This window comes from Meriones unguiculatus, chromosome 9 (genome assembly GCF_030254825.1).
Source record: "Meriones unguiculatus strain TT.TT164.6M chromosome 9, Bangor_MerUng_6.1, whole genome shotgun sequence".
Lineage (NCBI taxonomy): Eukaryota > Metazoa > Chordata > Mammalia > Rodentia > Muridae > Meriones > Meriones unguiculatus.
Genome location: NC_083357.1, coordinates 102199937 through 102216474, shown reverse-complemented (window position 1 = coordinate 102216474; position 16538 = coordinate 102199937). Strand labels below are relative to the sequence as shown.

The window sequence follows — 16538 nt, the reverse complement described above, 5'->3', positions numbered from 1 at the left end:
TAATTAACAACATGACTTTATATTCAATTGAAATATCAAATTAATCAAAATAAGATTAATTTGGATATAAACAAATAAAAAATGTAGCCATTTCAGCTCAAGCCAATAGAATTTTTTTTTCCCAATCAGGCAGTAGTAGCACACACCTTTAATCTCAGCACTTGGGAGACAGAGGCAAGAGGATTTCTGTGAGTTCAAGGCCAGCTTGGTCTACAGAGACCTAGTTCTAGGACAGCCAGAACTACACAAAAAAACCCTGTCTCAAAAAAACAAAAACAAGAGGGGGGATACAAAGTAAATAAAGTGTAATTAAAAATAAAATCAAATTAAAAAACAAAGAAACAAAAAACAAAACAAAACAAAAAGTCCCAGTGACTAATAGATATAATGTGTTGTCTCCTAATTTAGATCACCTCTGCTTCTGATTAATACAGTGTTGTTAGCATTTTCCATACTGTGGTGGCTTTGACTCACTGAACCTGGTGCCCTCTTCTGGTGTGCAGACACACATGCAAGCAGAATGCTGTATAAATAATAAATAAGTAAATCTTTAAAACATAAGAAACATGGCTGGCAAAATGACTCCATTGGAAGAGGTGCCTACCTCTAGTCCTGACACCAGTGACACCCTGGGTTATATTCCCAGGAATCACACGATGGAAGAGAACTAACTTCCACAACTTGTCATGTGATCACCACATGACACTCAGGAGGAAGTCAGAGGACAGCTTGCTGGAACTGCTTCTCTTCTTCCACCATGTTAGTCTTAGGGAATGAACTCAGGTCACCCTGCTTGGAAGCAGGTGCCTTTCCTGGCTAGGCCATTTTAGTTGTCCAGATACAATATATCTTTTAGTAATTAAAATGAACTGTGCTTTGGGGTTCTGTTACAGTTATGAGGAAAGGAGAGTTGAATGTGGATAGGCCACACTGAGTTGCTTTCAAAGTGCAGTAAGAGAAAGAAAAATAAAAGCAACTTTATAACAGAAAAAGAAATTGTGTAGATCACCCTAATTAGGTGAGCATGTTTGAGAGAACCTGCCTATAGAGCACGGCTGATAACAAATGTCAGAAGGGCATCTCATCAGCATGCTTCTAATGAAGTACAGCCCGGCCTAATCTACTTGATAAAACAGCTGCCTTGCAGTGCCCAAAACTGTCAACACCGACGGAAAAACTACACAAGACTAGAAAATTGTCACAGGCCAAAAGAAGCTAGAGCACACGATACGTAAACGTTCCCTGGCTTGGATCCTAAGGAAAACACAATGTTGATGTAAACAGTGGTGATGTCTGAAGTCTGTTTACTGGAAAACACTAATGACAAGTGCAGTAGATTAAGAACCTCGGGGGAGAACTGGATAACGGACATATAGAAACTGTGAGTTATTTTGCAACTCTTCTAAATCTAAAATCATTCTAAACTAAAATGTTTTTTAAAGGGTGTTGAAAAGGGGAATGGCATGCAAAACATAGACATTTCAAAACGAAATTAAATCTTGATGTGTGCTACCAACTGGAGAAGACATAAGTAATTAAACATTATATATGAGAAATTAGCTAGCTCCACACAAGAATCTTTAAGAAATTATCACTTCTCTCTAGTTTCTTACATAATATATTTATATTCTATAAATTCCAATTTGTCCAGTAACACATTATTTTATATAAAATAGAAGGTAGAAAATAGCAAACAAAGGCATGTCTATAATTGGTTCCCAGGAGATAGCTGATATTTATAGTTTAATTCCTCTTTCATTCTTTGGCATTAGTCAATGCTGTCCAAAAGTTTTTAACTGACAGGAATGACTCATTCTTTTTTTCTCCCCCTTATTCTTTTGAAGTGCTGGGCATTAACCCCAAAGCCTTTCACGTGATGAGTACATTTTTCTACCATTAAATTGTACTCCCAATTCATGGATTTTGGATTAACCTGAAAGTCATGTGTCTGCCTCCCAAGAGCCACAAGGCCTAGCTTTCAAATCCTCTGCAATAAGAAGTCTCAATCCTCCGTGACTCTCACAGCATCACAAGCATAATACGCTGGAAACACTATGCATAGGGGTCCATGATTCTGCAATCATCACAGCCTGCACTCCACTTGACAACAGCAGCCCTGTGTCTTTGTTACTCAGTGTACATGTTCCAACACCAAAATTAGTGTCAGCATTCTTCATATTCTACTGAAGCATTCCTCCTTTGGCATTAAGTTGTTTAAGCCAACAAAATTGAAAGTGCAAGAGAGTCAAAGAGGACAATTAAATCCAAATGTTAGGAGCACTGGCTCTATTTATGATCTTTGGTTTCCAGGTTCACATTAACTTTTTTTTTAATAAGAAACAATGCTACATAAAAAAGTATTTCAGAGAAATCCAGGTTATCTTGAGAGTGTCTAGGTCCTTCCCAAAGGCCAGCTACTTCTGAGAGATGCAATGCATAGCAACACAAGGAATTCTTTCATAGTCGGCCTATTGCTTCCACTTGATGTAAAATTATTTAGTCAGAGGTAATGTTATGCTTGACATCATATCAGTGCAGAGGTATTAATCGAGGCCATTAAATGGTACTAGATGAAATATAAAGATGGCAAATGTATAGCCCAAAAGTCTGCACAATCGCTCCATCTGTTAACAGAAAATGCCCAATAATCACTGTGCCAAAGACATAGTCTTTTCTGGAAATAGTGTATCAGAAGTCCCAGTTTCATTTCTTGTTGATATATAACAAATGAGATTTTACTTGTAGCACAAATTGGATCCACTTTAGTGTGGGAAATTTTGTATTGGTACAGCCAGAATGACCTCAGTAACTCAGGATATTCGTGAGTTTATTAAACAAGAACTGGATTGGGTAAGGACGTACATGATTGATACCCACAGAGATAATTTCTTCTAAATTATTACTAAAGCATTCGTCCATAGAATGCTCCTCCTAGCAAGTCTTCACCCAGAACATCAATGCTCTCCTACTTTGCACTCATGACAAAGACCAATCCATATTTCTTTTCTCCAGGTTAAAATTATTATCCATCAAGGGAAGGAGGACCTCCCATAACAGTTGACTTAGAGAGGGGCAGGAAGGAGCTGAAGGAGGGAGGGAGGGATTGGGACAGAATGAGGGAGGGTGCTACAGCTGGAATACAAAGTAAATAAACTGTAACTAATATAAAAAATAAAAATTTAATTAAAAATTGTTATCCATCCTTCTGACTTATTCTTTTCAAACACCTCTGTAGCTAATCTAGTCATCTGCCTTGCCCATGAGTTATTGTAAATTGGTATGTCCTCTTATGAAGAAACATTTCCAGTCCCTCCAGCACATCCCTCAGACTAATTTGTCATAAAACAGTCCCTTGCCATCTGCTTTATTCATTTGAAAGCAAAGCAAAATCTCCCTCCCTTGACTCTCTGAGTCATCTCTTTACATGACTGCTCCCTTAAGGCCATTCTAGAGTTAAGATGCATACCATAGCAGTAAGTGCATTGAGTCTGCTGCCTCTTCTTAATTCCCTTGCTGTTTGGAATCTGATAAATCTGAATTTTTATTTACCAATTTAATTTACTGATGGTGCACTGCTCAATGTCGAAGACTGTATGTTAGAAGAAAAAAAAAGAACAATGCATTTAAAGCTCTGGTTGCAATCACCTGCTTATGTTTTCCTCATGACCAATAATAAACTGAAGATGACATGAGCTTGCAGTAACATCTGGTGTCCAATATTTCTCTCTTAGCTTGGCTTCAACCTGCTCTATACAACATGCCAATCTGGCAAAGATCTCAAACTCCACTGGCTCTATTGATTCACAAGGATCAAATTAAGGACTAATGTTTTATATCTGCAATGATTTTCTTCTTTTGGTCGCCTTATTTTAAGTAGTTCTGTAGGCACTTCATTTTATAAGCATGCTAGCACAACATCCTCATGTGAATCATATGAAGAGCGACCTATTATAAGGTTTTCATTGTGGAGGACACACCTCAAAAAGCTCATGAGCATTACACTGAGAAATTTTAGAGACATTCCATGTCTCTGAATTTAAGTATCATGTTATCCATCCTCTACCACACTTAGGTATTAGCAGACTATTTATTTTACTATTATTGTTATATTGCTTTATATGACCCTCAAAGCATGATTGCAGTAAATTCTGTAACACAGGGGATAATAAGACAATAGTAATCTGTCGGGATGAATTACAGAAACAAATGTCAGGTGCTAGCAATATTTTTTTGTTGAAGCACATATTCCTTTAACCTAATTTTTTAGTTGAGGTTTTGCCAACTTTGTACAAACTTTGTACAACTTTGTACAATCATCTGAGAAAAGGGAATGTCAGTTGAGAAAATTGTTCTGTCAGATTGGCCCTACAGAAAAGCCTTTGGAGCATTTTCTTGATTGATGATTGATGTGGGAGAGCCTTGCCCACTGAGGGCAGTGCCATCCCTGAGAAGATGGTCCTGGAAAGTACAAGAAAGGTAGCTGAGCTGGGTGGTGATGGCACATGCCTTTAATGTCTGCACTCTGGAGGCAGAGACATATCTCGGTGAGTTCAAGGCCAGCCTGGTCTACAGAGTTAGTTCCAGGACAGTCAAGGCTACATTGTGAAACCCTGTCTCAAAAGAGAGAGAGAGAGAGAGAGAGAGAGAGAGAGAGAGAGAAGGAAGGGAGAAAGGAAGAGTAGAAGGAAGGAAGGAAAGAAGGAAGAAGGAAAGAAAAAAAGGTAGCTGGCCGTGAGCTTGAGAGCATGCAGCACTCCTTATGGCCTCTGTTCAGCTCCTGCCTGCAGGTTCTTGCCCTGCTTGACTTCCTGTGTTGGCTTCCCTCAATGATGTACTACGATAGGGACATATTAGCCAAACAAACCCTTTCTCGCCCAAGTTGCTTTTGGTCAGTGTTTTACCACATCAAGACAGTGTTGTCTGGCTTTCAGATAACTGAACATTTACATATTAAGAAAATCCCAGCATTCTTATCTTTCTTTAATTTTTATTCTTTCATTTCATATCAAGGAACTTCTAGAATCTCTATATTTTTAGCATAGACTAGCACTAAATTCAAATTCTACCAGTAAACAATTAGCAATGTAAAATCCTATTTTTTTTTTTTTTTTTTTTTGTTTCACATCACTCCTTTAGTATACCAATCTGGAATGAGATTTAATTCTGAACCCACATGGTAGGGTCAAGCAGCTCGAACATGATTCAGTCAAAGATGAAAACTTGGACATAATCAAGAGACCCTTCACCTTTACAAAATAAGGCAATGGGATCCGAACACAGTAAGGGGTACTCCTGCCCCTTGAGGACAAGTTTATCCCATTTGATATGAGGAAGGGCTTATTTTCTAGTGACTGTTTCAGCCTCCACCAGAAACCTGAGAGGGGCTTGTGTGCTGATATACATACATACATACATACACACATATATATATATGTATACATGCACACATACATATACACATATAGATATATATGCATATATTTTTTTCAGGGCATTTGAACATGATTGATCCCAACCTTCTGGGGCCAGTAGCTCCTTGAGGGTCACAAAGGAAGTAGTAGCTTTTAAATCACGCTCCGCTGGAATGACTACAGCCCCCAGTTACTGGACTGTGGAAGAGTGCAGGACAGGCTCCAGAGACAAAACTGGACTGCAGCTTCTCCTCATTGCTCATACCACAGCATGGCTCCTCCCTGACTCTTCCTAAGCAGCCCCTTAGTAACTTAGTAAACAAACGGCTGTAATTACTACCTTTCAACTCTCCTGGATGTGGACCAAGGAACTGCACCCTCAAAGGTGTTATTCTGACTAGATTATATGAAAGGAGCGGGTTCGGTGGATAAAATACTAACCTTAGAATGGTGGCCACGGGTCCCCAGCTGCAGCTACAGCTTAAACTTAAGATCCTAAAGATGTAGTCAGTGTGACAGGTGTTGGGGAAGGGTGCAGCAGGCATGAACAGGCATGGATACGGCATTCTTGGGGCAGTAGTCTTCCTCCTCAGCTTCGCTTCTTGACCTTGCCCTGGGCAGCCATAGCTTCCACGGCTTTTCGCACGGTAGCCTCATCTTCCGGGAACTCCTTGGGCTTCAAGATGATACGAATGCCAGTTGGCAGGTTCAGCTCCTTGACGGCCTCTTCTGAGAACCCCTCCAGATGCTAGACAATCCACCGCAGGCAACGGCCATGGACAGCGATCAAGACCGTTTCCCCGCCTTGATCTGGGGGACAATTTCTTCATCTCATAGTAGCAGTGCCCTGGCAATAGTGTCCGTCGGCCTCTCACAGGAGGACAGCTGGTCCTCAGTAAGGTATGCATACCTGCAGTTCTTACTGATGTTGCTGTAGAAGGGCTGATCGGGCTCCATCAGAGGTGGTGGAACATCATCTGATCGCCGCGTGCGCCTCGCCGCGCTTAGCAGAAGTTTCTGCTTTATTGAAACCGGTTAGACTCCCATACTGTGGCTCATTGAGGAGCCAGGTCCTGGCCACTGGCAGCCACATCTGGTCAACGACATCCAGGCCTGTCCAGAGGGTCCGGATTGCTCCCTTCTGCACAGAGGTGAAGCAGATGCACAGCCAGCATCTTGCAACACTGGCCTGCCACGCTTTGCCTCCTCCTGACCTGAGGGCTCAGGTAGACGGTTCTCCAGGCTACAGGCGCCCTCCCATGCCGGATCAGCACCAGCTTATAGGCAGCCATGGCGGCAGGCAGGGGATGTGATGTAAAATTCTTTATCCAGCAAAACTGTCACCTAAGCTTAAGAATTAAAAACAAAGCTCAGCAGATGCAAAGTTAGATCTATGAACTCATGTTCAGAAAATTGCGGTAAAATACCTTTCGCAAAAATAAAATTAAAAATATATCTTCTACAAAAAAAATCAACACAGAAAATTATAAAGAAAATATTTATTCTGTCAGTGAGGGTGCAGATCAAAAGAGAACAGTTGGGTATCAGGCACAGAGGATCACTCAGCCCAATTACAGCAAGCCAGAAAGCTTTAAGAGATTTCTGCAAGAATATAATATGAAATGTCATTTGGATATTTGATAGATATTTGGGTTTTCAATTAGTAATGAGAATACAGAAAATTACATAAAAATGAGTAAATGAGATATTTAATAACTCCTAAATAATAACAATTCACTGCTGGAAAGAAAAAGAATTACAGAAAATATTGAGTATCACCTCGGTGGCTTGTGTCTACACAGTCAGAGTAAGGTAAATCCTAAACATTGATCTAACAAAGACTATCATATAGCTGTGAAAATGGCAGCATGGAAAGAGTGTGGTGAGCAAAACAAGCTTTGTTCTTGTCTCCCATAGCAACATAAAGCCCTCTTACAATTTACAACTGGCCGGTTGTAAAATGAATTTTTAAAGGTAACTAGAAGATTTTTAATAATTATCCTTAAAAGTTCAAAGTGGTCACTCACAGCATGTGGGCTAGCAAAAGCTATAAAGAAAAAAATGAGAACCACAAGAAGAAATTGCAAATATAAAACGTGGCTATTTCAACCACAGACATAAAAAAAAATTGGTACAAATCGGTTTCCTTTTGCTCAAGGAAAAAATTATCATAAACAGGCAGAATATGGCTATCTACAATTCGGATGCTAGGTAAATTTCATCTCTTCTAATCTGACAAAAACTGTGAAACAAGAATGACTTGGACATAGAATATAAGACTGTGAGCATTCAAAAAATTTTAGTAATTGCCCAATGGCCCTTATTTGGTTTGTAACGGATCCACAAACTGAACCATCTGCCTCCAAAATCCTTGTTCCTCTGTTCTACCTGCACTACCCTCAGTGCAATGTCTCATGATTATTAAAGAAGTACTGGAATTGGCAATAAATAATTAAATGTCAATGACAATAAATGGCCCTGAAATGTTTGCCAAAAAATGCAGCAGTGTCTCCAACGCAAGGAATAAGGCAAAGCGTGCAGAGGAATGCTGGCCTGTTTGTTATAAGACTGTGTGTCATGAGACAGAAAGGCTGATACTGTCTGCCTTTAATGAAGAAAGGGGACAAAGGATTTTCTCATTGATATCAGGATGTAGAAGGGAATAAGAAACACTTTGGCTACTATAATCTTTCCTTTATAAATTTGACTATTTGCACAAAGCAAGAAACATGCATCTGGCTGGAAAAGCCTTGTGCCTTAAGAACAGATGTCTAAGTGATTCCCTCTCCCCCCGAAAAAAAAGAAAGAAAGAAAGAAAGAGCAAAAAAGAAAGAAGAAAACAGTACAGAATAAGGGCCTCAACTAAGCAAATTCCTAAAACAGAAGCATTGGTTTCTACTGGCATCAACAGGAACAGTTGGCTTTGGACACAAACCTCAGCTAGAAAAGATAGTTCATATTATGCATTAAATATAACTTTGATAAGACATAAAAGTAGAAACACAAATAAAAACAAACACACATCATCTCCTACAGAAGTTCTAAAAGTGTTTCTTTTTCACATTTCAATTTTTTCAGATAATTATAATTCTAAAACTATGATGCATTTTTATAAAAATGTCATAAATCCATCACTAAAAATCTCATTTTAATTTTTTTCAGATAACTATAATGTAAAAAGTATAATGATTCATTTGTATAAAAATATAATGAAATTCATTAATTTGTATGTTAAGTTAAATATTAATAAAAGAAAAATATTAAAAATGTATTGTTGTTAACAGAGCACTAGCAAAGCAAATTGCATGGATAAGAAAAAAGGTAAATGAGCCATCAATTATCCTAAGTGTAATTATAAATAAATCTTTAGTGTCTTTGCTAGATAGGTTAATAATATACTGAAAGAACACTTATGATTTTAAAAGTTCCTAGTTTAAAGTTCTCATAGTACTATGACAGTTTTAAAAGACTGTCTTGAATTCTCAGATTTTGAGTTTGCATGCCAACTTAGAACACATTATTCAAAGATTTTGCCCATGGCCAAGTTTTAGAGAAGGTGGTTATGATTCCAGGCATTTGAGCAGATAAGAAGTCCAACTGTTTGAACATGAGATGCCCTAAGTAGGCTGTTACCTAGACTTCAACTAGAAACTCAAATTGAAAGGAAATTATCTATGCTAGCTAAAAAGAAATTCTATAACAAGGCATATGGAATCATAACAGCCTAAATAACTATCCAGGAAGGGTATATTTGTAAATTATGCTTCTAATGAAAGAGGCTTAAGCGTGAACTTGTGCCACCCCGGCAGTTCCACAGCTGCTCAAATGTGCTCTGAAGAATTTGAGCCATCCAAAACACAGAACTTTAAAGTACCTTGGGATAACTTTTGCAGCCCTGGAGCAGAGCAGAGCTGGGCCAGCAGCTCTTCCTTCTAACCCTTCCAGTTATACCCAAACTAGAAGACCATGGGCAGAGCCACATTCCTCTCTGGCAAAGTAGTCTCTGACTCACAAAGAGATTCAAGGCTAAGTTTTAATTTTCCACACCCATACATACATAACTCATTGACTTCTCCTAATGTCATATTAGTCAGGTTCTTGGAGACCACAAGAAACAGAGATATGACAGGTGTTGCCTGAGTGATGGGAGTTTTTGTAAGGAGACATGCAGAAATAGGTCAAACAACAACAAAAAACATCTGAACAGACAGACGGATTTCTACTGTTATTAATCTCCTCAGGTTTCTAAGAAATCCACTATGTGGTTAGTGTATTTCATAATTCTTTTAAGGAAATAAATTATAAAATAAAGAAATATATGAAGTAAAAGAAAAAATTAGGATGAACTCACTGATTAATATTCAGCATAAAAAACTACCTGGATCTAGGCCACTTTCCAAATCTGCAACTTATCTAACCGATAAGAAATGAATTACCTAGAATACTGAGTGTTGTGAGTCCCAAATATGGTGACATAAAGCCTAAACCATTTTAAAGGTAAGCTCTGTTCTTAGGCGGTCTGAATTAAATCTTGAATTTACTACTTCTAGTGTCAGTAAAAGTTCTTAGATCTCTCTGCAGCTCTATCAAAGAGGTTCAGTGTATCTGGTGGTATAGATTAAATTACATAATCCATCAGAGCACGTAGCCAAGATATGATGGTATCATTGTTTAGAAAATGCCATGAAATCCTGCATGATTATTAGTCATCATAGTATTCATTTGCATACCATTAAAAGTCTCAGCAGCACACCAAACTAAACATGCAGTTACTATGTGATCTAGCAATGAGCTTCTTAATGTTTATTTAAGTGGGGTGAAAATTTATATTCACACAAAAACCTAACCATAGGTATTCATAGCAGTTTCATTCATGACTGGGAAAATTTGAAGTGTATTAGATGTCTTCACTAAATACCTGGATAATTGAACTGTCATGTATCTCACCAACAAAATATTGTTAAAACTAAAAAGAAATGAGCTAGGAAGCCATAAAAAGATTTGTTTCTGATAAGGATGTAGGTTTGAAAGGCTACAGCATGACTTTAATCATATAACACTCTGGAAGAGAAGGAACTACCAAGAAGATGAAGAGTGTTTGCTATGGATGGGGAGAAAATGGAGAATGCAGGCTGTGGTAGAATGCTGAGGCTCCTTTGCTGTGACTGTATGGTCATGCCATTATGCATGTGTGCAAACCACTGAATGAATGAACATTAGCACAAACTTTAAATTCACAACTGGTCACACAGGATCGCAAGTCGTTAGAAATACACCACTCTGGTGGAAGGGGACAGCAGGGAGGTTATGCAGGAGTGACATATGTAGCAACATATATGCAGAACACATAGCAACTCTCTTTACCTGAACAGGGAAATGTTCTCTTTTTAAAAAGAACCCAGATGACTTCAAAGAATTGGTTTTAAATAAGAAACTTGAACAGAATTATCTTTATAAGTAGTTAATTCTGCTCCCAGACATTATGGATTTCAAACTAAAATACTCCTGGCAGCTTTAGGATACTATGAACTGTTGGCTGGATAGACCTGAGAGGTTTCCAAAACAATACAAGTCATTGTCATTGCCCTTGGTTACAGTCTTAGTTAGGGTTTCTATTGTTGTGGTGAAACACCATGACCAAAAGCGACTTGTGAGGAAAGGGTTTATTTGGTTTACGCTTCCATATCACTGTTCATCACCCAAGGAAGTCGGGACAGGGACACAAACAGGGCTGGAAGCCAGAGGGAAGAACTGGTGCAGAGGCCATGGAGGAGTGCTGCTTGCTAGCTTAATACCCACACTTTCTTACTGAATCCAGGACCACCAGCCCAAGGGTGGCACTACCAAAAATGGGCTGGGTTCTCCCACATCAATCACTAATTAAGAAAATGTCCTACAGGCTCGTCTACAGCTGCATCTTTTAGAGAAATTTCTCAATTGAAGGTCCCTTCTCTCCAGTGACTAGCTTATATCAGGTGACATAAACTAGCCATCACAGTTGCCAACAAGAATGAGGCACAAAGACACTGCTATTGAAGACATAAAACACAGGACCCACACAAAGAAAACCTAAATGAAACTGAACTAGAAACGTCCCTCCTGCTGGCCCCCATTAATAGTACTAAAATGTGTTCTACTCACTGTTGGGGGAAATAATTATCAAAAATCACAACTGACTGTAGACTATGACTACAGTTGCAATATTAAACTGCCTGGCAAGATATGCCCGATGGTGCAATGAATGTTCTGTGGTTAGCCCACTGCTTCCTGATTGGATCTGAGGCCTGCTGCATGCAAATACATGCCTGTCACTGTGGAACTGCTCAAAAGCTTATAGTTAGGGAAATCACAGGCCCTCGAAGGAGAAAATCGCAACTGATGCTTTTCTAAGTGGACATGTAGTTAAACTGTCTTCTAAATATTTGTTTACACTAAGAATAATTCAGGTCCCAGCCCTGGTTAGAGAACCTTTCTTTAGCAGTGAGTGTTTTGGTCAAAGTGGGGGCCTTCAACTGGTCAGAGTGCTAAAAACAATTTGCAAGTGCTTTGTTCAAAACAGAATACTACAGGAGACATAGTGAAAACACTATGAAAGCCAAAGGGTAAAAAGGAATATAGTTGGCCGTGGTCTGCTGGGTAGAACATGGTCACTGAAGTCATGAACACACAGCAGCTATGACATGGAGACAGGTGGGGGGCGGGGCGCAGGGGAGGAATAGAAGGAGAAAGGAAAGAGGAAAAGGAGGAAGAAAGGGACTGACAAATGGAGGAAGCCTGCTGGAAAGAAGGGCGTTAGGGGGAGTGAGAAGAGGATGAAATAGGGTAGTGCCAGTTAAATATCATAGTGGACTGTGTACTTCATATCATGGAAAACAAAAACAAAGCACCAAGGGCCACTAGTCAGCCCCATATTTTTTCACTAGCTCAGAAAAATTTTAATTAATAAATGAATAAAAATTGAAAGAAAGCTATAAGTGGTGACCTTGAAACCCTTGTGAGTCCTTTTGCTAATAAAAACATGGCTCCATTGGAGTGTGAGTTTATTTGGGGTTCTATATGGAATTCCTGATCAGCCCACTTACTGAAAATAGGGGTATAGTGTAGTAAGTTTAAGTGCTTCGTGGATTTATAAACCAACGTGGGTTTTTTTCTAAAGTAATGTGAAACACATGTGGTTGCTCACACCTGTTCATCATATGTGAACTCTCATCTTCCAGTGTTGTGTTGGGCTCAGGGACTCTTTCCTCTGTAGCAACAGAAGTAAATAAGAGGCCCAGTATAGTGAGTCTGGGAGGTCAAGGGAGAAGCTGCTTTGTCCCTGCTCCCACACAGCATAGAGATACATAACAAAGTCGACAAACATGGGCTTTGGTGTCACCCTGACTGAGTTGCCATCTGTATCATCATCATCATCATCATCATCATTATGTAACATTAAAGAAATTATTCAATGTTTGAAAGTCTCAAAAAGAGAGAAAGGAAAATAATTGAGGACAGGGGCATAAGGAAGGTAATAACCAAGGAGAGGGAGGGAAGAGGGATAAACAGTGACAAGGCTGTTTGCAAAAGCCATAGGGAAACCTACTGATTTATGGGCTTACTTTAAAATATATAAATAATTACATGTGTGTCTGTGTCTGTGCATACGTATCTATTTTTTCAGTGGAGTTGGAGTTCCCCCAGGAAGCCATAAATTATTCAGCAAAACAAAAAACAAATATCAGTACCAGGCAAGGGTTACTGCCCTCAAGTTATTAATCAGAAGGTAAAAGAGACCACACCCCAGTAATATAGGATATATGGATTGATTGTCTCACAGGAAAGACATCCTATTCCTGAGACATGGGGCTTGCAGGAGTCGAGTTGGAACTGAATTGGCCTAGAAGCCTCCTTTCTGAGGAGGACCTAGCACAAATTCAGAAGGTGCTATGTAAACTGCCAAGGGAAAAAAGAAATCAGTGGTCCTTCCTAGCTGAAAAGCCTGCAAACCACAACAGTGAGCAGCCTGGCAAAATACCCTCTGTGGTGCAATAGTGGCACTTAAAACTTGGAGGTAACCAACAGCTGAATAACCACGTGATCAATTGCCTGCTTCTGTAAAACTAGCCACGAACCCGTGGTAAGAAGGGTCAGAGACCCTAGAAGAGAACCTACACCTACCATTTTGCTAACGTAAAACAGTTTCCAGCTGCACTGTAAATATTTATCCTTATACCTCACTTCTCACGAACAAACGTTACTTTTGGCAGACATAGTGACTATCACAGGGATCTACAACCGGTAAAAAGGAAGAGAATAAGTGACCGTGGGCGCCCAGGCCCAATTGGCACATCTGAAATACAACACTCACACCTAAGAGTCACAGAGCGTTGTAGAGGAAGGAGCAGAAATAGTGTAAGAGCCAGAAAGTTGGGAAGACGTCTTGCAGTAGTGCTTCAGACAAACACACCAGATGGATGAGAGAAAGTTTCACAAGGCCCTATGCCCAGATGAAGATGGCGGGTGATTGATATCTGCCAAAAAAGGAAAAAAATCAGGTTTCTGCAGAGATGAGCACCTTGATATGTTTTCCGATCCTACACACGTGTTCACATGGACAACATTAATTGTGTGTGCGTGTGTGTGTGTGTGTGTGTGTGTAATAAGTATAAAAGAATAGCTTATGAATTTGAGAAGAGATGAGGTGGAATGCAGAGGAGTTGAAGGGGAAAGAAAGAATAGAAATGATATCAATGCATGATGATACAAATGATGACAATGCTATGGGGTGGTGCTCATGTGAAATTCTACAAAAAAGTAAAATTAAAAACAAACGAACAAAAGCATCTCAATTCCTCCTGACTAACTGAAGCATGAGTTCTGCCCAGGCATCATATTTTACACTTCCAGGGGAGTGTAACGTGAAGATGTTTTGAAGTTTATGCATCCCGCCTTCAGGATGAGCCACGTTTGTTTCCTTGGAGCGCCTGGTCAAGCCGGCTTGTGCACCCACCAGAGCTCCTGATCCTGGTGTTTAGACCGAGGTACAGGCTTAGCATTCTGATACGTTCTGTTATGAAGTGAAAATTTCTGGTTTCTTTGAAGACTAAATTTTGTCATGTGATATTTTGCTGCGAGCTAGGCATGTGATGGTTTGCCCAGGTTGGCTTATGAGAGGGTACGTGATGTTTTGCTGTGACCCGTCACGTGTAAGGGGTGTGGCTTTGGCCAGCTGAGAACATCCATGGGCGGACTTGGAGGAAAGGAGATACATAGAGACCCATGCACAGGAGACATCCCTTTTTAGATAGACATTGCTGTGCTGATCTTCGTGCTTCAACACTTGGCTTCTCAAAGAGAAACACTCCAGAGAACTTCTCCAGGCAATCCATCTGAGTCTCTCGGCTTTCGCTGCTTCGTGGTGGCCTTTGGACTGGACTGCTGGTATCCTGATGACTGACTCTGACCCATGACCCTGATCAGCAGAAAGTAGATAGAAGAGGACTACAGCCCTTTTCCCTACTAATCTCCTACCTAAGACTGTGGGGTGGGAGGGGGAGGTAAAGGTGCTTAAGAACCCTAAGTAAAGTAGGTTTCATTAAAAAAAAAAATCTAAGCCTGCAGTGTGATTCCTCAGGAGCAGTGCTTGGAGAACCACAGCTACAACTTTGTAAATGGCTTGTCCTCTGATGTGACATCTTCAAACACATTCCGCTTCAATTTGTCACCAAAAATCCATGCTATCTTAATTTTTCACTTCAGTCTCAATCTCCATCGAATTTTGGCTGCATTAATGTACCTGTATCATCATCAGAAAAGCAGTAATGTTTAGATAGACCTGTGCCTGAAGGGGGACTGGTCCCTGGGCTGAGAACAAAATGTTCCACTGTGTGTGCTCAGCCCTGATTTTGAGCCCTTCTTGTGTGAGCAGCAGTATCAGATATGTGGGATTCAATGCATTTTGGAGATGGAAAAAAAAAGGAATCTGAAAACTGACCCAGTCACAGTATTTGCCCTTCAACTTTACGAATGCCATGAATTGCAGCTGGATAATTTATGGAGATAACGAATCTGCACCCCACCACACAAGACAGGGTTGGGGTACCCTGTCCTAGGGCATATTGATAATGATCCAGGAAGCAGCAGTGACCTGGGACCAAGAAAGCAAGACTCCTCCTGGCTTTGCTTTATCTAAGTCTACATGAATGGACTAGACTGGGTTGTGCAGAGACAGCAAAGGGAGGCCAGTGCTTGAAGCTGACACACATCTTCAGACCACGGTACAAAATGCTTTAAATGACAGAAATTTCTTCTTCCAGTTTTGAAGGCTGGGAGTATAAAATTAAGGTTAGTGCTGTGGGAAAGAAATTTTCTTTGCCTTTCCAGCTTTTGCATTTGCTAACAATTTTTAGTTTCCTTGGCCTCCACTGCCACTTGGCTTAGAAATACCGAAAGGTGTGTGTGACAGTCTGTATCAGAATAATTATTCTTTTCATTACAAAGCCAATGCCCACGCAGCATAGTACTTGTTTATAACTCTTGTTAGACCCAAACTCTAAATTCTCCAAAGCGAAAAGCTGTGCTCTATTCATGTTTTGTTCCCCTAAGATTTGAGCATAAAACCTGGTATCTAAGGAGAAAGCAAGTGTTTTAATTGAATGAGACAATCTTCAGGCCAAGAGAAAGCATGTGTAATATGGAAGTGGCAGGGTCATTTCTCTGAAAAAGACCAGCTTGAAACACCAATGACACCTTGTCGTCACTTTCTTGTCATCACACATTGAGACTTTCCTGTTTGTTAAAGAAATGTACGCTGTGTTTTTCTTTGTTCCAAGAGATGTGTGGTATTGGCCTTACTCTTGTGAGCATCTCTCTGACACCTCTATACCTTTGTCTCACCACAGTCCTCTTCCACTAGCCTACACACACTAGCCCCAATAACCACAAACCTCTAGTTCCTATTGCATTGCAACTAAAAATACTTAATTTTCCACTTGAAGGTTTCTCACTTTTTACACAGTGTGAAAGTAGAAAAGGAGAAGGTAAAGGTTCACCCTACACAGCAGGCAATTAGAAAAATACACAGGCTGGAAAGCACCCTGTGAAGGTCTGAATGGACGTCAAAGGTGCTGCTGATGTCTCAAGAGC

At 40.0% G+C, this 16538-nt stretch overlaps 1 pseudogene; it reads right to left on the bottom strand.

Moving 5' to 3' along the window:
- Positions 1-6000: 6000 nt before the first annotated feature.
- Positions 6001-6703, bottom strand: LOC110553657 (phosphoglycerate mutase 1-like; annotated as a pseudogene).
- Positions 6704-16538: the final 9835 nt, after the last annotated feature.